At 40.8% G+C, this 22,295-nt stretch overlaps 1 protein-coding gene and 1 long non-coding RNA gene across 6 annotated transcripts in view; one reads left to right on the forward strand and one right to left on the reverse strand.

Annotated features, from left to right (window-relative positions):
- Positions 1-233: 233 nt before the first annotated feature.
- On the reverse strand, positions 234-14,031 carry LOC123327482. The gene is made up of 2 exons (XR_006542204.1): positions 13,898-14,031; positions 234-1,466 (listed from the first exon to the last, which is right to left on the reverse strand). It is a non-coding gene; the product is annotated as an uncharacterized LOC123327482 (long non-coding RNA).
- A 399-nt stretch (positions 14,032-14,430) lies between these two features.
- LOC6730588 overlaps positions 14,431-22,295 on the forward strand; it is a 48,390-nt gene continuing 40,525 nt past the window's right edge. For 3 of the 5 annotated variants that reach the window (XM_016179379.3, XM_039298601.2, XM_039298602.2), the window contains exons 1-2: positions 14,431-14,533; positions 15,873-16,236. The gene's annotated coding sequence lies outside the window, so the exon portion shown is untranslated. Of the gene's footprint in view, positions 14,540-15,872; positions 16,237-22,295 lie in introns of all 5 variants that reach the window. The other 2 variants (XM_016179380.3, XM_039298599.2) reach the window with 2 other exon arrangements.

The following is a 22,295-nucleotide window of genomic DNA, read 5'->3' on the forward strand; positions in this document are numbered from 1 at the left end:
TCAGCGTCGGGAAAGTTGGCATTACTTTCAGGATCAACTCGAGAAAATGCCACAATGCCAAACAGTTCAAAAGAGCAAGAAGTTAGTATTCATTTTCAATTAAGAGAGATGTATATAAATTTAATCACAAGACAACAACAGCTAGACAAAAATTAATGTGGGCAGCAAAAGAACTGGAACTTTGGAAAAATTTCAAAAAAATATGCTTCAGTCCTAATGCAAATTTCGCTTTCATTATATATTTATAAACTTCTCATTATTATAATTTAAATTCACTTGGCTAAGAAGCGCGAGTCTAATTGCACGACCCAGCTTTCCTCTGCTTTCCATTTCATTACAATTTCAATTTACTGGACAAAAGTCTCTGGCTGCCACTTCCAATTTATTTTACTTCTTTGTGGTCGCTCGCAAAATTTTCCATTTGATTTTCCTTCTTATTTACTGTGTTCTTCTTTTCCGCAACTTTTATTCGCATTGAAATGATTTTAATGACAGCAATTTGTGTTTCGAAATCGCGCAACATTAGCTTTGGAGCCCAGATATATGGCCGCGGGGGATGAGCCGGGGACTGGCGTTAAATGAACGTGTTTATAACGCTTAACTTTCAAATTAGGGCCAAAACAGGCCGCCGACATGAGGCGGAAGTTTCGATTTGCCGTCTGCGGCTAGCCGGAGGCCCCAAGAAATTGCGCGACGTCTTCGTTTCCGTCTGAGAGAAGGATAAAGGGCCAGAAAACCCCTCAACCGGGTCATTACGTCAGCAAAGTCTCCACCACTCCGCCATTATCAGCATTCAGCGGAATCCCCATCTAGTTGGCCATTATCCTCAGCCGAATTGTGGGTTAGTGGAACTCCGTCGGTTGAAAGAAATGCTTTGTGATTTCTCCCGCTCGTTATTATCACACTAAGATTTTGATTGATGAGATTTCGCAAAACGCCTGTCAGTCGGGGCACGTGACCCGCCCCGAAAATTTTTATGTGGGCCCCGAATTTGGCCAACGTTGGGGGAGTTGCGGCCAAAAGCCGCGGGCCTTGATTAGTTTTTTCTGGGCTTTTCCCTCTTAGTTTTGTCTGCCGGCAATGGGCGGCGTTTAAAGGCTGAAAGTGACGCGAACTTTTGGGCAGGTCTTTTATTTTCCCCACTTTGTCTTTCAAATGGCTTGGCAAGTGGGGAAAATTGCTTTTGTGGGATTGGGAACTCAAAGTCCATACAGCTTTCCAGCTCAGTTCGATGTTAGTCCCTTTAAGGGCCGGCGAAAAAGGGTTTTTCTTCATTTAGGGAAATATATTTGAGAAAGTTTTATCCAAAATTCGTTTGCTTAATTTTCAATACATTTCCCGAGTAATTTGTAAACAGTGCGGAGTTTAGCCAGCCATAAATTAGTAATGCAATTCTCACCCAGCCACAAATCCAGAAGTTTCCTGTTTGTTTGGCCATCAGTAGTGCTGTCTATTACGTCTGTCGGCTAAAAAACATAAAAACAATAAACAAGTTGCTACAACAGCAACACTTGTTGCCCCATCACGATGCCACACACAAGCCAAAAGGAAAACGAGGCTCGGGACACAGGTAAGTGGCAAAGTCAACACCGAAAAAGAGAGGTGAAAAAACAATTTTGCGATTATATTGTTCACGTGTTGCCAAATCCGCCCTGTTGCCGCCACAAAAATGTGCCCCCCATTTGGGAGTCTCTGCATCTGTTTTCATTTTGCCCACCTGCCTTTTTTGGTCATTTTACAAGCATTTTCCCATATTAAATCATAAAAGTATAAAGGTGAGATGTGCAAGTGGCGCGCGCGGTGCTTGTAATTTATTTGTACTGCTTTTTTATTCACTTTTTACCTCTATTATCATTTGCAGCACTCGTGTCTGTGGAGTACCGAATGTTTGAGTACCCTGTTTGCACTATTATAAAAGTATTATTAGGAAGGGCAATTTAATTTATGGTGTTTTAAAGGAGCCATAAAGGGGATATTTCCTTTCTATTCGAAATGTCAAATCTATAAAGTCTTTTGGGGTGTCCAATCTTCAGTTTATATTGCCGATGGGTGGACCGTTGCAAATTGCGCCAAGTGTTGCAAGAAGCTGAGTGATAATTTGCCATAAGTTGGTATGGCCATAACAATCACACTACCATCTCTCATTTTCCCAGTTTGTAATTTTTGAAGGTGGTGTCTGCCAGAAAAAAGACAAACGAAATATTACCATTTTTAATTCGCGTATGCTGCAATTTCTGTTGAATGCCTGATTTTGCAATCGAGATGCGTGTGAGCTAAATTATGCAGATATAAAAAGGAGAATCACCAGAATGATTAAATATAATTGCTGCATACATTACTGATTGAGGTTTATCATTTAAAGTTTTAAATCACGATTGGAACACAATTAATTGAATTTGTAATTAAATGAGTAACTTCTAAATTTAATTAAAACTCCCCAAAAAACCTATTACTTTACTTTATCTACTTGACACGCTTAAAGCATTTGATTCAAATATTATCGAATTTAATTTGTGAAATTTCTGCTCCTCGAGTGACATATTATCTAGTGCGAGCTTTGCATTTCAAATAGATTTCACTGAGGAAATATTTATTTATTTATTTATGTACACTCCATCGTGGAGCAGATGGCAACTGGAGCCAAGTCAGCTGCCCAACCCATCGGAAGATTTGTCCGGAGACAGGCAACGAGCTCCCAAAAAGGGAATTCAAGTGCCCACCCAACGCAGACTCATCAATGAAATAATTCAGTGGGCTCTTCGGTCAGCCACGCCCCTTTTGCCGTGGCACACTTAAGTTTGCCGAGGCTGTGCGTGGAAAATATACATTTGTTTTGCCTTCGGCGTTTCCCCTGCATTCATTTGTGTAATTGAACACCTTCGCGAATGGAGGAGTGGCCCGAAAGTGTGGGCTCCACAGTGAGATGTAGATGCAGATAGATTCGGATGGAGATTGAGATGGAGATGGCCCAACACTAATTATACAATTGCCGCGCAGAAACGGCGGCTGCTCCTCTTTTTGGCATGCGAATTAATTAAAGCGCTGGCCTTGAAGAATTTTGCATACCAAAGAGCCGGAGCTCTCCGGTTCACGGTGTGTTCTTGGTGGCTTTGAAATTCATCCCGAGTTCCCTGGTAGGCCTGCTCTGCGATTTGTCAAAACTGAAGTTGCCCCAGAGACCATTTCGAGTTTAATGACTTTGACAGCTAATAGCTCGCACTAATTGCTCCGATCTCTGACACGAAATAAACTTTAGCCAGACTTCAGCTTTGTGCAATGCGGCCAAAAATTAAATTACTTTAAGCAAATCGCCGTTTTCGTCACCCAACAAGCTGGAAAGTAAAGCCACGAAATACATAAAATGTTTGTGCAATAGTTAGTGAAATGCTTAGCACATTAGTTTGCTTAGTTTGGGCAGATGCTTTTGTAAGAGATTTCAGATAGTTTCAGATAGAGTTAGCCAGAATTCTCTAGTTCGTATCAATGGCTCAGTATGCCATATTCTCCAGAAATACAATGCACACCATCTATCTTGAAATCAGTATCCCACCGAGCTGCATAACGAAACCGACCAACTTTTATTTTTGGAACGTTTTTCCCCTTGTGGGCGACATTCCGTCTCTGGCTTAAACTGCCGGCTGTCAGTTGGCAGTTAGCAGGCAAATTGCGGTCTGGGCCAAGACGTTTGCTGGCTGGCTCTTGACGGTAATGATGACGCCTGGCTAAGAAAACAAAAAGCCAGACAAAGTAGTCAATGCTGATGTAGGTATACACCGAAAAAAATTCAAAGCAACTTTGACTGAGTACACTCTAATTATTAAATATTTTATATAACTTTAAATAAGTTGATTGAAAGTTAAATACCATAGAAATTTATGGGTTGGAGTAGATTTTTAGAAAAACACCTTGGTGGGTTTTTAGTGCACCAGTAACACACCCAAAATGGGCCCACAAACGACTGCTGCTGCTCCCCCAGAAGCTTCTTTGCTGACCTTTATAGGGGCGGCAGGGCGCGGGGGCGTGGCAGTGGCGCTTACTGCGCGTGCTTAAGTAATGAGACCCAAAAAAAAAAAAAAAGAAGAAGAGAACAAGGCTAACAAGAAGAAGAAGTCAACGACAATTAGAAGAAGACTAAGGCAGTCCGAATGACTCGAATCATTTGCCAGGGGGTGTGGCACTGATTGCGCTGACACGGGCATTACAAGGGGGCGTGGCATCCTGCCCCTAACAGCAGTGTAAGTGCATGTAAAGGTTAAGCTTTCAATTAACTCGAGTGCAGCTGCAAGCAAAAAAAAAAAACGGAAGAAAAGCCAGAAGACGCAAGCGATTCGAACTCAAAACTAACAAGGATAAAAAGGGGGAAGTGGCCAAAGAACTGCGGGAGGGCGAAAAATCATCAAACTGACCAAAGTAATAAAACGAAATGAAATGAAACGGAAATGAAACTTAACGGCTTCCAAGTAAACACACACACAACAGCCGAGAACAAACTTTTCACATACCGTTTCCATGCAACCGTTTCTCACTACCAATTTATGCTGCTGCCGCAAGTCGGAGGTGCTGTCGGGGTTCCTTAAGGTATTAAATCATTAAAAAATAAGTAACAGATTTTCTAGTATTCTATACTTTCAGAACAGTTTTCAAGAAAAGTGCATAATCATATATAGTTTTGTTTTTCAAACGAGTTCTTATTTAAACTCATTTCTTTCATTTTAAAAGTGCATATGCGGTATTAAATACTTTCTAGCCAAATTGGCATACCCGCTCTCGTGGCTTGCATTCCATCAGCTTCTTACCACTTTATGCGCGGGTGTGTGTGTGTGTGTATTGTGTTTGTGTAGGGCGCTAGTTAAACTTTATCGGGTCGAGAGGTCGGGGGAGGGTGAAGATACAGCGCCAAAGTTTGCGCTCAAAACAAGCAAGGATGCCCCTGCAATTGCCCGTCCCCCTCTTCATTTCGCATAAGTCCTCTTTGGGAGTTTTCGACTTCTCAAGTTCAGACTACTTTCCCCGTCTCGCTGGCGTTTAATGCCAAGTTTTATATTAGTAAGAAAAACAGAAGCATACATTGACTCGCTTTTTACTTTCGACTCCATTTTGCCATGTGTCCCCCATCCCCATCCCCTTCCCCTTCCCCTTCGCTACTCGCCTTGTCCAAGAGTCAAGTTAACTTTAGTTTATTTTATTCGATGCAGCACATATTTCGCTTCCTTGTTTTTCTTGCTCATAGTGTCTCTAGTTTGGCAAGAGTGCGTAAATTTGGTTGGCCAGTCCAAGTTGTGCCATATAAAGTTGCTAATGAATTGAAAGGTGCCACAAACTCGGCTGGAACAACATATAGTAAATAAATATACATATCCTAGCCTCGGGCCAAAACGGAACTGGTATTAAAAGTTTGAGAGGCAGTCAGCTCTGGGATAAGTTCACAAAGAACTTAATCGAATAAAGCTGAACGTTTTTAAAGTAAATGTATGTGAAGATTAAATAACTTAATTTCAATAATTTATATTAATCCACTAACGACAGCTAATGCAATAAACTCCCAATTATGGTCTATACTGGCATTTATCTCCGTCTATAAAAATTGATTTTCTCCATTTCATTTTCTATTTTGCATCACACAATCGACGAACCATTGTTAAATATGTGCTACACACAGCTAAAAATCAAATTAAATACATTATTAAATTAATTATTCAGTTTACCGAACAATGGCAATGTCATTTATTATGCAAATCGAATTTGTTGTAGACTGTTAGACAATGAAACTTCAAAGTCAACAAACTGACAAATGAAATTGGTTTTTAGCCCGGTGCATCCGGTTTTTCATCAAGCAAAATACACTGCAGAGGAAATGGGCTTTCGAGAAAATCGAGAAAATAGCGCCGAGTTTCCACAAGTAATAAAATTATTACAATTTGGCTTTAGAGTGTTGTAATGCCTGCAGCTGCCTGAAAAATGCTGGTTATATTTCGGCATTAACTGCTTGCTGACCATGTGTGTGTCTGGCCGAAAGCGAACTGAGAGCAAAAGTCAGTTTATGGCGCTAAATCCAGTGCACAATGCAGCCCCAAAGTACTGGCCATTACTTTGTGACGAGGGGTGTAGCCTTGGTGGCCAAGATTATAGCACACTTTAGAGGGCCGCAAGCTCATATTGCACTTAATAGCACATAAAACTAGAACGTGATAATGCAACGCACCAACCGAAAGTGGCCATAACGAGACCGAGATGAAGGCGAGACCAAAACAAACACTTGATAGGTGAGACAGGGAAGTCGGAGATAAAAATTCATGGGCACCGGAAGGTGTATTCCTGCGCATAATTGGGGTTATTAACATACAAGTTATGGCTTCCACCACCAGCTGTTTGGAGTAGATAAAAAGGAACAAACGCCGAAGGACTCGTTCCGTAAACAAGGACTTATAGAGCAGGATACGTAAGTGGGGATGCTACACTTTTATAAGGAGAACGAACTTTACAACAAAAATAAACCTTTTTTAATAGGTCCAATAACCTTTCGTTCCACTTATCAATGATACTCATCTAGCTTAACCCTTTAAGATTTCACTTACCAGCCATCAAGATATAGTGTTTGAGCTATCAATCCAGTTTTTTACACTCGTTTAATATACTCAAGTCAATCCTTATCAAAGCTCGACTTTGAAGCATCCACTCACTCTGATTAGTTTGCTCACAGTCCTTGGACAACCGGCAGCCACAAACAACATTTCGGAGTCCTTCAGGACATGCTTCTTCACCCAGTTGCGATACGAACCCCAAATATATTTATATCGCCCATCTATCATCGGTCGTAAGCCCTGAACTTTGGCCACAGCAACCACATCATTCATTATTTGGGGCGGACGCACTCGGGGGTGTCCTGTTTTTGCTTAATTGACAACTATTTCGCTTTTTTGCTGCGCCGGTGCTTAAAACTTCCACTGACATGTCGAATGTCAAAGTGTCCGAGCCTGAGTCTTGTGAGGGAAATATCGAAGCATCGGGCAAAAACAAGAGCTGGCAAAACAAATTGTCGGCCAGGAGCAACCGCAAGGAAATCGACGTAAACAAAGGGACGGAAATCCAAGACGCATTGCACACATCAGCAGTTCAAACAGAGCTCAATTGAGCGTGAATTATCGGCTGGAAGGGGCCCCCTATCCGGCCACGCCCACCATCAATCACGCCCACACATGGAGACGGGGGACTGGTAAATACACATACAAATTGGTCGTTTCGATTGAAATTTTTGCCACTTGCCGAGAGCAAAAGTTTTGCAAGCAAACAAAAGTGCCGAAATGACCGAAATCAAATCAATTTACGACTTGAAACCTGGTAAACATTTCACGCCACAACAATAGCCCCTGACCGACCGAGCGACCACCTATCCCCGAAAATTTAAAGAGCTCTGATTGTCAGTTAGTCACTCCATCGCAGTCATTCACTCATTCGTTCATTCACTCCGCCAGTCAGTCAGTCAGTCATTCGAACGATTTCCCCCCGAGCCACAGACACGAAAAGCATTTTACCACCCATGCGAGCACTTGTGTCCATCTTCGATTTTATTCCCTGCACCTCCCCCTGTTGTTCTTTTCGAGTGTCCACTGTGAAAGGGCTATAGCTTTTCCGCATGAGCTAAAAATGGTATAGATTTATGTCTGAAGTGGAGCGATTCTCCTAACTTTCTTTCACTTTCAAAACCATAAAGTTCAGTACAGAGATTACCATTTTCGTCAGATATTCCTTTTCAACGACTATTTAATCTGCTCATAAAATAGAAATCGGATTTTGGAGACCCTCTCAAAATCCAGGGCGCATAGAATGCCAACATCTCGCCAGCCCCCCGTTGCCCCCTCCATTGGGGTTTAATTTTTCAGGTTACAATACAGTTTTGTGGTCTAGCCCTCCATTGTTTCACCCAATTGCTTTTGGGTGCCCGGACTCAATCCCTTCGGAGAAATTTTCCGATGTGTGACAATAAAGTTCGGAGCAGTGGGAAAGTGGGGAAATTGGGGACTGTGTTGGAAATCCTTTAATTGACTTTGGGGTTTTGTCCCGAGCATTCGGAGAGGGAAGATGAGTGGCAACACGGTTTCTTTGTCGAATATCCATCGATGAGTCGTCACATGCTGCTGTTCAAACTTTGCCTTGATTTCATTTTTATTCCTCCACTCTTACTTTGTGCTTTGCCAGCGTTTTACTCAATTCCATTTTGCTTTTGCATAATCGATTAGCGGATCTCAGCCGGGCCCGTCAGCTTCCATGACACATGGAAATCAGCATCATCGAGGAGCTCGGCACCCACAACATCGCACAACAATCATCATTCCGCTCATCATACCATAATGACTGCGGTAAAAATCTATGCAAATTCCGGAATTGGGCAACATTCGTTGACAATTATAGATACGCACAGTGATGGGCTGCATTTGGGGGCTATAAAGATACAGCCTAGCGGAATCCGGCATGAGTGCGCCGAATTTGTATTGCGGGGTGTCGGGTCAAATACTCGTAGAACAATGGCAGCCACAAAATGTTTGATAAATTTGGTTCCTCATTGTTCGCCGGGATGCAAAGTGTGTGAAAATACAGCAAGGCTCGGCTATAATGAACCTAATTCATACGTTATTAACGCTAATTGCTTGTAGTTGAAATTGTTTAAATAAAGCTATGTTTTATGCTTGATTATTAAGTTGCATATATATTGGCTTTATATTTACAATATTTTCCATCCATATACATAACTCACTGTGTCATTTTTTCACCCACATATGCTTGCTTGGATGGGGCTTTCCTTTTCATGCCTTTTGTTTTCCACTCCCCCAACTTTGTTCAGGGTAGCTTTTATTTCTAGTTCAACCTTTTGTTTGGAATATGTGCCAAAGGGTTTCAGCTCTTGGCCCCTTAATTTATGGGGAACCGCCCCACTTTTCATGGCCCAAACGTGGAGAGGGTTTTTTGTTTGGCAAATTGTATGCCGGCCATTAGCCAGTTTGAATTATTGTTAGCTGTAGGGATAGGTAGTTCATTTTTGGTAAAATTGAGCAGACCTCTATATCAAGTCGACTTCACTTAGCGCTCAGATTTTGTCGGACTACTTACTTAAGTAACTTTGAGTTGGCTTCAATTCACAGTGTCTCAACTCAATTTACCGCTCTCTCCACTTAACATTGATTGAAAAATATTACCTAATTAAATTACAATTTAGTTTGAAATTCAAATTGATTCGCACTCCACTTAGTTGGACAGTTGCTTTGCATAATGTATTTATATTGCATCGCAATTGCTCAATTATGTATCCTGTTGGCTTGCAGTTTATTCATAATATTCGCATTAAATGTGACGAGGAAAAGCGAAGAACAAAAAGAAGCGGACCAATAATTTATGAACAAATAAAATACATTACCTGCGACAGGCGTTTCGCTTTCATTTCAATTGACATGAGGCAAAACGAAGTCACTTAAATCGCGTGTCCAACATTTAAATCAATTAAATTAAATGTGAGTGGTACACTGCATATCAGCGATGTAAGGCAAATGTTGCCAGTTTTTTAAACAAATCTGAAATGACAGTCAAAATTATAATGCCATTCAAATGTACATATATTTCCTTTGGCAACCAAACGAAGTGACATAAATTAGGAAATAAATGTGAGATGGTTTTGAAACGCACTGTATTTTCCTTGCAGCTGGAGAGCAGAAAATTGAAATCAAATCGTCCTGTGTCATTTGCAAAAATTAATAAATAAGTCACTTGAAATAATTTATATGTACACGCAAACATAAACACAAGCAGGCACGTGTGCCTACACATTAAATAAATATGCATTTAAATAAATAATTGGACAGGATTTGCGGCAATTTTTTTAAGCCATTTACCGTCCACTTTCTAAATATAATTGGCAAAATGTGTAATTTTAATGGCCAACTACTGTGTGAATATTTTTGCGGTTTGTTTAATTATATTTGCATTTCAACGGAAAATTCCGGACGTCATCTACGCAAATGTCAAATGGTTTTGTGGGCGGGGAAAATGCGAGGTAAATCAGAATTACTGCGAAAATGGCGCTAAAAAGTTGTCTGTTCAAATATGGTTTTACATTTTTATGCTCTCAACTGTGACAACATAGAGTGGAGTAAACAGACGTGAAAGTGCATTTAATAAAGCTGGTTAAGGCAAATAGATTTATAATGTTGAGGGTGCTTCGAATGCACCGAATTCCAAAGTTTTGGGTTTCTGCATCAATCATAATCATCGTGCCTCGCTTTTGTTTTGCGGCCACATAACCACATTAAACGAACGAGTCCTTCACAATGGTCAGCTCCCAAAGGACTCTGGCTGTTTTTCATTTCCACAGTCTTTCCTTTGTGCCCGCTGACAAATGATGCCAGTAAATGCAAGGATCCTGCAACCCAGCGGCAGGACCTTGATGCATGCCACTCAGTTCGCAGTGCGGCGCATGACATCAATATGCCTAATGAAGTGATGCATGCACGTCCTTACATCTGCGTCGGGATACTCCTGTTTTCGGCACTAATCCTACAACGGAGTCGCCAGACCAAAACTCAATCTGGGGCCGCGTGCATACTCGTATTTGTATGCGTTGCAAGCGCCGCCAATCCTTGCGTAATTCCAATAAGCTAAGGCTCGCTGGAACAAGCACACTGGTCACGAAAATAAATTCTACAATTTAAGAAATATTTGCAATTATGCAATTATATTATAAACTTAAAGGGTAAAGGGTAAGCAAAGAATAAACAAAGGTATATTTGCATATTCTTAGGGCTTTCCTAAAGGCTTATATTTGTGAATAGCCTCTCATAGATCCTATGCATTTCTTTCAGTGTAGCTGTGGACATGGTCCAGGATAATGAAATTGACCGCAACATTATTCGGGCGAGTGTTGCACGAGGCAGGTGGCAGTTGAGGGGGTTGAACTGGAATGGAGGGTTTCAGCAGGTGTAAGTGTAAGCTTATTGTGGGCTTCAACGGTGTGAGTGGCAGTGCGGGAAAAGGGGCGTGGCTGGGTAGAATTCCCAGCATGTTAAGTGCACAATGGTTTTCGGGTCCTTTGCGCCCCGCTCGACAGAGTTAACAATTTAATTGTCATGAAATATTCATTTTGCGGGAGTTGCGGACGGCCCCCTAACATGGAAATAGTTTTTGCAAGATATGTCAACCTCCTTCGTAAAATGGGGGGATTCGATTGTATTTCCTAATATACATAAAAATAATACATAAACAGTTGCTAAATGAAAATTTATCTGCATTCCAACAATTAAAATGTGTGGAAAACTTCTTTTCCAGCCGTAAGCTTAATGGTAAGAAAGAAATTCGCCCCAAAAAAGAAGGACCAAAAACCCCGGAACTTCTAAATCTCCCCTCTGGCTGGCATTACTCCCCATTAACTATTTAAGGCGTGACAATGCCATGTCCATAGTTGAATAGCCGAGGAGTCTTTAAAGTGACTTTGGGTCGCCATTTAAAACTTAGGACGGGCATTATCCTCCCCGCCCCCACTTTCCACCATTGTTGTTATTGCTGTTTATGGGGGCATGGGCGTGGGCGGGGGCGTGGCGTCTGCTTTGTTTGTCAAGCGATTAAGTTGTAATTATGCGACGGTACGTGTCCAAAGACTTGGAATGAGCCTTGGTTTCTGAATGTTCTTTCTTCCGACTTTTATTTGATGGTTGGGTTGTCCTTTCGGAAATAAATGGATGGGATTACGGACAGCGGGGCCTAATGAGTTGTCATTAATAGGTGTGGCGCTCGAATTCTGGTCCAGATGAACAGAGAAATGTTGAGTGCAATGAAATGAAGGTTCTCTAGAGTTCCTCAAGAGCCGAAGAGTGTAGAATGAGTACAGGGACAAAGAAAGACTTGTTAAATGCCAATTAAAATGGATGGAAAGAGAGAAAAGAGGGAAAATGGAAAATGCCACTGTCGACATGCATAAGTCAAAAATGGAAGGTAGGAACAAAAAACTGAAGGACAAGATACATGAAATCGAGCCAAGTTAGACAAAGGAAGGGTTCGGTAAAAAGAAGCCCAAAAAAAAAAATATAATAACGAAGAAAAACGAACTAAAACCGTTGGATCCAAAAAGTCAACGATAAGGAGACAAGAATAGTATCCAAACTAACCAAAGTGCCAAGTAAAAATGTAACCATCAATACAAACACAGAACTTACGTTAAACTTTATTTTCAGATTTTAAGGCTAAGCTGAAACTAAAAGTTCCAATTAAAAGTATAAATCAAAAGCATGTCAACAAATTAATTCAAAAAGGACTAAACAAAAGCGTAAGAGAGAAAAATAAACTTCCACAGCAACCTTGCAAATTAATGACAATTAAAATCATAGCATATCGTTTGGGTCTTTTGCAGATTGCTGTAAATTTCGTTTCCCATTTCCACCAAATAATGAATTATCTAACTAAAAGCCTTGGTGTAAATATTTAATATTTAAATCAACGCTGAAATCCGATTATCAATTATCCAAATTATTCACCTTTTAAACGACAAAATGCCGACTAAATAAATACGAGTATTTGCACCTAAATCAAATCAACCTGTCTCCTGTGCTTTAGATTATATGCTAAATAAATAATCCACCGGCTAATTAACATATGAAAATTTCCCTGATTATAGCAAGTATGATGATAATTTTAATGGCAGAATGAGAGCTGACCGGCTTTAAATTTCGAGTAAACAATTTGCGCAATTAAATATGAAATGTAAATACGAAATCAGCTTTATGTTGGCAGATTAGGAAAATTATTTAGGTCTTTGGGAGTGAGTGTTTTGGTCCCCGTCACGTTTGCCATATTAAGATATCGCTCCAGTCGTTTACATACATATTTAATGCGCTAATTTTTCAGCCATAATTTCCCAGAAAGAGAGGGGGCGACCGAGCACAACAGAGACGGCAACACACGTGCTGTTGGCATTTCCTGCCGGCGCTGCTCCTTCAGGCGGATATCCTTTTGTTGTCGAGCGCCTCCGACTTTTATCGCTGCTAATAGGCCACGTCACCTGCGAGGGAGCGGAAAGCAAAGATGAGCCCGAAAAGCGAGCAGAGGCCAAAAAAGACAATAAAAAGCGAAATGCAGCCTTGAGGCCTCCACTCAACAGCAGCCACAACTCACTCAGGCCAAAATAAGATAATCCCAGGCATAACAGCAGCAAAAGAGGAGAAAAGCCCCAAAGAAGCATAGTGACTACTCTATTTCGAAATGTAACGAAGATATATTTGTTTCCAAATAAAATAAGTATCTTTCTTCAATAATGCAGCATGTTAAGGATATGTTGGCATATAAAAAATCGCTGTATGCATGAAAACTGCGAGTTATGATTGGCATATTTGAAAAGTTTGCGAGTAAGAAAGTGTAAAGGAGGCAGTAAGGTGGTGGGCTTTAGTTTATGGAGAAACGCATTCGCATAACTTGCACATTCTCCGAAACTTGCTAAATCTTTGAAGCCCAACTCGAGCTGGCTGGTAACTGGAATCTGGTAACTGGGAACTGGGGGATTATTTCAGGTATTTCTGGGACTTTTCTTAACACTCAACTATTTAAAGCTGCAGAGATGCTCGTATATTGCCCCCACATAATTAGTTGCGCTTAAAGTTTGGTGCGTCGTTCCTGTTTTTTGTTGCCTTTTTAGTGGGTGCTCATTCCCCGAGAGGATGAGCATGTTTGGCATACATATATATAGGTCAGGGGGTAAGTTACGGTCTGCTTTTGATTTTACTTTTTATCTCGTTTCTGCGGTGCGTGGTCTCTGTTAACTGTCGGGCTTAGCAGCGCTGCAAACGTAAGCCGGTTGTTGCAGTGCCTGTTACGCCTACGATATTGGTTTGTGGTCTATGTTAGTTAACAGTGTTACGTTACTTACGATATTTGACAAAATAAGGAAGTCTATTATGTTACAGCTCACAAGCAGCATCAATAATTACTTGTTAAGGAATATTAAATAATACATTGTTTTTTTTAAATATTCTGTTCATAAGTTAACACTTGATGAGACACATTATTTTTTACAAATGACATTTATATCAAAAATTGCTGAGTAAACCGTACAGTTATTTGCTAATGACAGTGCTTGCGTTCGCTTTGCACAGTTTTGCTTCCTCTGGCCAAACTATTACCACTTGGGTAATTTAGTTAGCTAATTGGAAGCCAATAAATTGGCCTGCATGTCTGGCCAGTGAAGCAAGGCGAAAACGGAGTTTAAGCAAGGGTTTAATGCACCCCCGAAAAAAGCCGAAAATAACTAAACATTAACTTGGCATGCAAGCAATGCCAGTTAGCCAAGTTAGCAGAGGGTTAAAAGCCGGTTAACACTCCAAAAGCCGAAGTTTCTCTGCTGCGTCGCTGCTTTCGCTTCGTTCGGCGTCGCTGTTAAGCGCTAACATGGGCTGGAGCTCGATTTCAGAGCCCCGATTCTTGGCATTCAGTCACCTGTTAAGGCCCAAGCGCTACGAACGTCGACGGAGTTTTTCCGGGAAATCGCCAGAGGAAAATCACGAGAGTGCGTGTGTGTGATCTTATGTGTTGCTTGTGTTTGTGTTGATTTCTGCATGCTTTTCCGCTTATCATTTGCACTTGCGAGCATGCATTCTATGCCACCAAGAAAAAGAAAACACATCATTCCTGTTCGAAAACCAGTTCTGTATTATTTTGGCTTTGATTTGGCGGCGACGGCGAACAACGGTTTCCAGCTGGTCCAGAATTCCTGAACGCGCGCCGTGACGTCGCCGCGCTATATGTACTCCATACTGCACGGTGTGGATTTGGCCAAGAAGCGACTTTGGCCAAGTGGCTCGCCTCTATCAATAGAGCTTTTCATTTGGTTTACCGTTAGGCGGCGGGTCTAGCTGGTTGCTGTTGTTGTTGTTGCTCTCGAGTGGGCAGCGCCAGCGGAGCGTGGATCTTTGGGGTTTAGTTTAGAAAGCCGGAGAACCCAAGGCATCGCACCTCGTCTCTCCATCTTTGGATCTCGAGTAAATCGAGAAAAGTCGGGGGAGCCAGAAGCGGGAAAGAAAACCAAACCAGTAGGCAGTAAGACGGCAGAAGGCTTAATTAAATTTAAGGCGCACACTTATGGCCAGACTTCAGAGATTGACCGACTTCTGATGCCAACAAAAGTGTATGAAAGCCGTTAATTGATTTGTTTATTTGCTGTTTAAATTGTTGCGCAAAATTGGATAAATACTTCTGCCCGAAACGTAAATAAATCGAAATAACTTTGGCGGCTTGTTTGCATATAATTATGTGGCACAAACGGTTTTATACTCCTTCGTAATTGAATGTAAATTGGAAAAATGATTTGCAGCGTGGAAACAGTAAAAACTTTTCAAGAACACATATTTAAAAATTAACTTTGAAATTGTATATCGAATAGGTGAAATCCAAAATCAATTTAGCTTGTGGTGCAGTAATAAAAACATTTTATCAATTCACCTTTTCATATGAACTTAAATAATTGAGGTCGCTTTGCGTTTAAAATTTTCCCCATGACCAAGGAATTTCCTTTGATTAGATAAATTCGAGCCAAAAAAAATAATTGTGTTCACAAATAAAAGGCCAAAAAACTGGGCCGGAAATTACAAAGATTTTCGAATGCAATCATAATTATTACTCGTGGCATTCCAGCCGAATTTTCATTCTTTGGGAAAACCACACGAAAACATTCCAATGGCAAACAGGTTGCCACAAAGCCGAGAGCAGCAACAACATGGCCAAGAGGGAAAATCAAACACGTGCACAGAACGGAAAAGGTTAACAACACAACAAAAGTAAAAACAGCAAACAGCAGCGGTAACAGCATTACGTTTTTCCTTCTTTTTTCTTATTTTGACCAAACACAGGGAAATAAACCAAATTTTAAAACCGCGCGCTAACTTAAAAAAAGATTCGAATACAAAACGGGGGAAAATAAAAACGGATATAAAGGAATTTCAAGCGTTTGGCGTTTTGTCAACCAGTAAAGGGCCAAGTGACGAGCAAAAAAAAAACGAAAATATCGAGGGAGAGGCGCACAAGTGGCTGCAACAAAGGGCCCAAACCACCGAACCCGCGACCTCTGACACCCCAAAAAACAACAAAATATAAGAATATCTACCTTTTGGCCGGAAAACGCTTGTTTCAGCACGCGAGCAAGGGAGACGGGACGACTGCGAGGGAGGGAGACAGGGCCAGGAACAACAGCAACAAAAACAACAAAACAAACAGGTGAGAAGGAGACTTGCACGAATGAATGAATGAATGAATGAATGCCTGGGTGAGGGAATGAAGAATTGCAGGGGGGCGAGTCTGGCGAAGTGAATGAATAAAGGCCACAACTGAAAAACGGAGGCCAGTACAGTGATACCTCAACAAACACCAATTATATATTATTTTAGTTATAAAAAACATTGTATTAAGTAAATTTGAATGGTTAAAAAATATATCCAGTTATTTGTCACATATTAATTAAGATTTTATTTTCCAAAACTATAAAACTTTCCTTTGCTGTTGTACAAAACCAATATCAGCAAACCAAATCATCACATCGGTGCATTAACTTTCTAGCCACAAATTTAACTTAGCGAGTGCCCACTGTTTGTTAGTGCCAGTTGCGATACAGTGATTGAAACTGATAAAGAATAATAAAAAAGGCTTTCCTCATGCGCGAGGATTTTCCCAAACAATTCTTTCCCGCGGCGGTGGTTTTTCGTTTCACTTCGGAAGGCAGAGAAGCCTGCTCAATAAGCAATTAATATGCACAAGTGTCTGCCCGGCGAGTTTCCACCAAAATCTCCGAGAGGAAATGGGCCCGAGTCTCGACTGTGTGAAAATGGGGAAAGAAAGAAAAGCCGAGCCCAGCGTGGCACATTGTTTCGATTTCCACGCAGTGTTAAGAGCTTAATTTAATTCCGAAAAGGTTTTTCCACTTGATGAAAATTGAGTTTGGTTTTGTCGATGAAAAAAATCGGGCAAAGAAAAATCTTGGTAATGAAAATACAACACTGCCCTCTGATTCAATAATTAAATATATATTTTTAGTAATTTTATTAGTTCGTGTGTGTCGTCAAATTAACAAACATTTCTCCCTCAATTTGGGGAAATGGTTTACATGCTGCCTTCTACAATTCATTTTAATGCAAATCAGGTTCTATTATCTCAATTGAAAGTTGCCTTTGAGTAATTTGAGACCAAATTTGATTCTATGCTCGCCGGAGTCTTCCATTTTCGGCTTACCCCAGTCACGATTGCAACTTTAATCTACGGCAATTTATATTTGCTTTTGTTGGTACTAAACAAATTCAACCTGAAACACACACAGAACTATTTTGGCACAAAGGGACGTAGACGGTGGTTTTTCGGGGGGTTTCCTTAGAATCAACCATAAAAGTATGAAATAAATCAGAATATGCACAGAGCAATGATTTATCATTATTTGGATTCTGCAAATGCAATTTGACCCCCCTGCTCAACGAGCCCCTGACCTTGGTGAAAACTCTGCGTGAAGTTGCAAAGTAAAAATAACCGGGAAAAGTTGCAAAAAGCATCAGAAGGAATGCCAAAAATACGCAAAACAAAAGAACAACGAGCTCCCAAAAAGAAAAACACTCCTTCAGAAGTACAACGTATTGTTGTAGTCAACTCGATTCCGGCGAGACTCTTGTGAAATATCGCACTTTGCTTATAGAAATGGTTATCTGCGCTCGAAAAAGAAGTGAAGGAAAAGTACGAGTAAACAAAAACACAAACAGCGAGTAACAAAACGCATGGCAAACAAACTCGCACAGACAAAAGTAATGTGAAACACAATAAAAGTGTCTAACTGTAGGAAGAAATGAAAGTCAAAGAAGGGGACTAATATATATATATGTATGTATGTATATATATACCTTATATTGAAGAGAGGCAAGGCCCCCATTTCCGCCTTACTTCTCACAGCATCTTCGGCGGCTCTATTAGCGGCAATCGAGTTTGTATTCTCTTTCGTTGATCTTGATCGTGAACTCGAAAATATTAAGAAAATGTGTTAGAGCCGCGGCCAAGAATTCGAGAAAGGCGTGCGGGGAGCGGGGGATTTGGAGACTCGTGTCTGGGTTTTGAGAAGAAAGCGTGCAAATTATGGTTTCTAGGAAACTGGGTGCCTGACTGATGAAGACGGCCTAACACCACCTGTACCACCATATTCCGCAGGTACAGTGGTTGATATAGCAATTAATGGTTGAATTATTTTTTGATTGCTCGGTAATTATTTTACTGCTTTACAAAGTCTATAGATCAGTTCTTTACGCTTGGTTTGGATGGCTGGTTGAGCGAAAAATCAATTATTCGCACACACTTGCTCCTTGAATCTTATTCTATAATTTTGTAGGTGATGATGTTTCAAGAATCATAGTTTATTGGTAATAACTCACTTACGCCGGAAATTGATCCCACAATAGCATGTTCCTTATATACTGTTGAATCAGTAGTAATTTATAGTTGTAACTTACGCAGTGTAATAGCTTTCTTTATTTTCTTTGAACACTTTAATTTCCAACCATCCATCATATGGCTCCCCAGCACTCCAAGAACCTAACAATCCACCTATCTGCGAGTCAAGCTGTTTCCCCCAAAAGTCGTAAACCATTTCCTTTGGCCAACTTGGTGTTTGGGCCATCAAAGCCGCACAACCACTTCCTCGGATTCTTCCCACTGTCGGAGGGGTTCCCTCGCAGATAATTGAATTATGATCGAGGAGTGGGGCTTACTGGGCTAATGAACACAAGCTGAAGGGTAGTCGAGTGAGCCGAGAAGACAGGGCCCACATTGAGGTGATAATGATCCAAGTGTTCATTATGATAATAATGACTGTGCTGCCACTCAGAAGCGAATGGAAAATGTTTGAGAGAGATGAACGTGGAGAAGAAAATAAGAATGAGTCGCGGCAATGAACTCGAAAGCAGAAATGCAGACAAACTAACAAAAAGATGTGGTAGAAGAGGCATGCATAACTAAGTAACTGCCACAAACAGAGAAAGAGACGGCGAGCGGCTGAGTGAAAAAGAGGGCAACTGGGCGAGCGACTGAGATGGCAGGACACGCAGCATGCAGTTGCAGTTGTCAGTGCATCATTATCCAGCTGAGATTTTTGTTGGCCTATTAGAAGGATGGCCAGTGGCAAAAACTTTTCGAGTCTGCAGCTGCATAATAATGCTGGTCTACACTGGGCGAAATTTATATTGAAGTAATGTAAATACTATAAATACTAACTATTACTTGTTTCCTTGTCTCTGAGAGGCCATCTCAAACCATTAGTTTCTTTTATATAAGACTTCACTTGAAGATGCGGATGATAAGATAGCTATACATTTTCCCTCTGTGTGCCTTTAAGATCCATCGCCGTCATCTGTTTTTGACTCAAATGTAGTTGGCAGGAGGAAAAAAAGAGGAGTGCTATATAAAGAGAGAGGTCATTCATCCAGCGTTTATCACGTTATGCTATGCCTAACCCCCACCCCCCAGAGTTTATTAACATATTTTTCTTTCCCTTTCTAACCACCTGTTTTTTTGTTTGTTTGTTACCAAGTGTGGCTTTGGCCTTAGCTGTTGTGTATTTCTACTGTTTGTGTCTCTATCATATCTACCTTTTTCTGAGACTGTTTTTTCAGATTTTAGGCAATTATTTAAAGCACTTATGTTAGTTAAGAACCCAGAGATTTAAATGTTTCTTTTACTTCTTTATTATAATTGTTACTTGGAATCTTTGAACTTGCAGGGAAAGACTTTCCTATCAGTAGTTGCTTTGTCACTGTAAAGGGTATTCCCTTGGCCATTCCAGCAGTTGTCCTCCTTTATTCTGCGCCTTTTTTGTGCCCTCATTTCCTGGATGCGCCCACCACTTGGTGGCGGTTTGGAAAGTGGAAAAGTGGCAGGAGAGGTGGAAGCTGTCGGGAAAAGACCCCAACTTGGGTCCAGAATATCCCTGACCAAACTTCTCACTGTCGTTCCACGCTTCTTTTACTGCTGCCGGTGACGCTTGCTTTTATGCATGCCTGTTTTTCCTGCCGTTTCCTATTATTTCGCCTTTTTTGGCCTACGGTTTTGGCCAACAGGAAATAGCCGACATTAGACTGGGCTGGCACGTGTTTATGTTGCTTTGCTGTTATTTTATGCTCCACGCTGGGGCAGGAAATGCGACAGAAAAATGCATTTTCAGTCGCCATGGAATTTTCGCTCTTTTATTCGGGAAAAACTGTTGGCAGTTTCGCATCTGCTTCTGCTCCTAGTTCTCTAGATGGTTTTTTTCAGCACCCAGGGTTTTTTAAGCGATCTGTGTTTGGGTTGCTTTAGATTTCATTTCAATTTCGGTTTAATCCGGTGCAGAAATATATCTTTTATATGTGAACAGAACCGGAGGAAATTACGTTTTTATGCCTGAACTATAAAGCCAAAACAAACGAACGATTTAACTTATTTTTTTATTATTTTTCGAGCGAAATTGAAACTTTTATTGCCACTTCCACTATAATGCCGAACTAAACGATAATTTTACCCAAATAAATCTACTAAATAGTCTACTTAAACCCATTAAAGTCGAATAAGCAATGAATTTTTATATGAACTAAAAGTAAAATATCATCAGTGTCTCACATTTGAAGGAAAGCTTAATAAACGTTTTATAGTGGAGTAAGCTAAAACTAAATTTGTTTCCTGTTTTAATATCCAAAAAAACATTGTTATGTTTCGCCCTCACCCAAAATTTTGTCCAATCTTTTTATCATATTTCAAACCTCTCCACTCCTCCACTCATTAAAAGAAAACTCTGTCGCCGCTGGCTACTTCAAAAGTCACTCTTCCCGAAAAGTGCAGCTGCAGTCCATTTATCCGACCATCCATCTAGAATGCTGCAGGGCATTTTCCTTCATCGAGGTGAAGAAACGAAACGAAATGTGGAAACACGAAGAGCCAAATGAAAAACTTTGTAGCTTTGTTATCTGGTATCTGCCTTCTGGTTTCCAGCCACACTGTTTGTATTGTGGCTCATTTGCATTATTTTAATTCATTCCATTCGGGTAATCCCCAAAAGAAACTAAATAAAAGCTAAAATTGATGTTCTGTATCAATAGATCAGAATGAAAATGAAAATGGGGAAATGGTTACGGTTCTTGGGAGCAACCGTTATGCTGACTGCATACACTTAATTAATTTCCAAATAAAACGAGAAACGAGAAGAAAACCCACAAATTGAAGAGGGGCCAGCAGCAATCCATATGGCAAAACTTTCAACTTACAATTCAATTTATTTTTCAACAGGAATACAAGAAAGCCGAAAAAAGAACTAAAAGTAGAACAAGAAATAAGGAAGTGCAACAAAGGCGGCGATAGAGCAAAGGTAAAAAGACAAATTGCAACTTTTTGAGGCACAAAAATCACAGTTAGCAGATAGTTTTACCCTCAGTTTGCCCACCCACTTCCTCCAAGGACACACAAAAGCATAAGGAGAAACTTTGTCCTGCCGCCAGGACACTTGAAACAAATTGCAATTTGTGCCTTTGCCTACGAAGCGGGGTTAAATGGTTTTCCCTTAGCTTTTTGCGGCGTAGGATGACGTAGGATGTTCGCCGGGGTCTCCAGTGTTGCCTATAAATTAAGTGCAGCAATTAATAATTAAAAAAGCGTGTTAATTAGAGAGCCACACACAGAGTAGAACGCCAAAGGGGGCGGATGGTGGGGAAAGACACCACCGATGGAGCTCAAAATGTTTCGGCTAATTGCGATTTCAATTAGCCGTATTACGAAAATCCTTTTGGTCCACTCCATACAAACCAAATCGAATTTTAATGGTGGAAAATCGAGGTTAACAGTGCGTTATTACGTTAAGCTCTATAAATTAAAGATTTAAATTCGTTTACTAATAAATTAAACAAGTAAGCAAAGCAAACCTTAACTAACCCTCTAAGCCATAGTAAGTCAACCGTCTTGGTATGAAAATCGTGTGAATAAATTGAGCTTGTCACATCAGCAGAACTAACTGCCTTTGTTATGCTTACTTATCCATGTTCATCGCTTTGTCTACCCGCAAACAGTCCGTGGAATAAGTCCACCGTCACTGCCAATGCGCTCCAGCATTGGTTGAAGTTGGCTGGTAACTTTTGGCCAGCACTGTGCTGGGTGTTCTGTCATTAAGGTGGCCGTTGTGCTTCCGTTCGGTTAGTTCCCCCCACCCCCTCCCCTCTCTTGCACACCATTTCATCTCCAAAAACATTTTTCGCTGACAATTCGCTTGGCCAAGTTAACTGGGGAAATCC

The sequence above is a fragment of the Drosophila simulans genome, chromosome 2L (genome assembly GCF_016746395.2).
Source record: "Drosophila simulans strain w501 chromosome 2L, Prin_Dsim_3.1, whole genome shotgun sequence".
In the NCBI taxonomy this organism is placed as follows: domain Eukaryota; kingdom Metazoa; phylum Arthropoda; class Insecta; order Diptera; family Drosophilidae; genus Drosophila; species Drosophila simulans.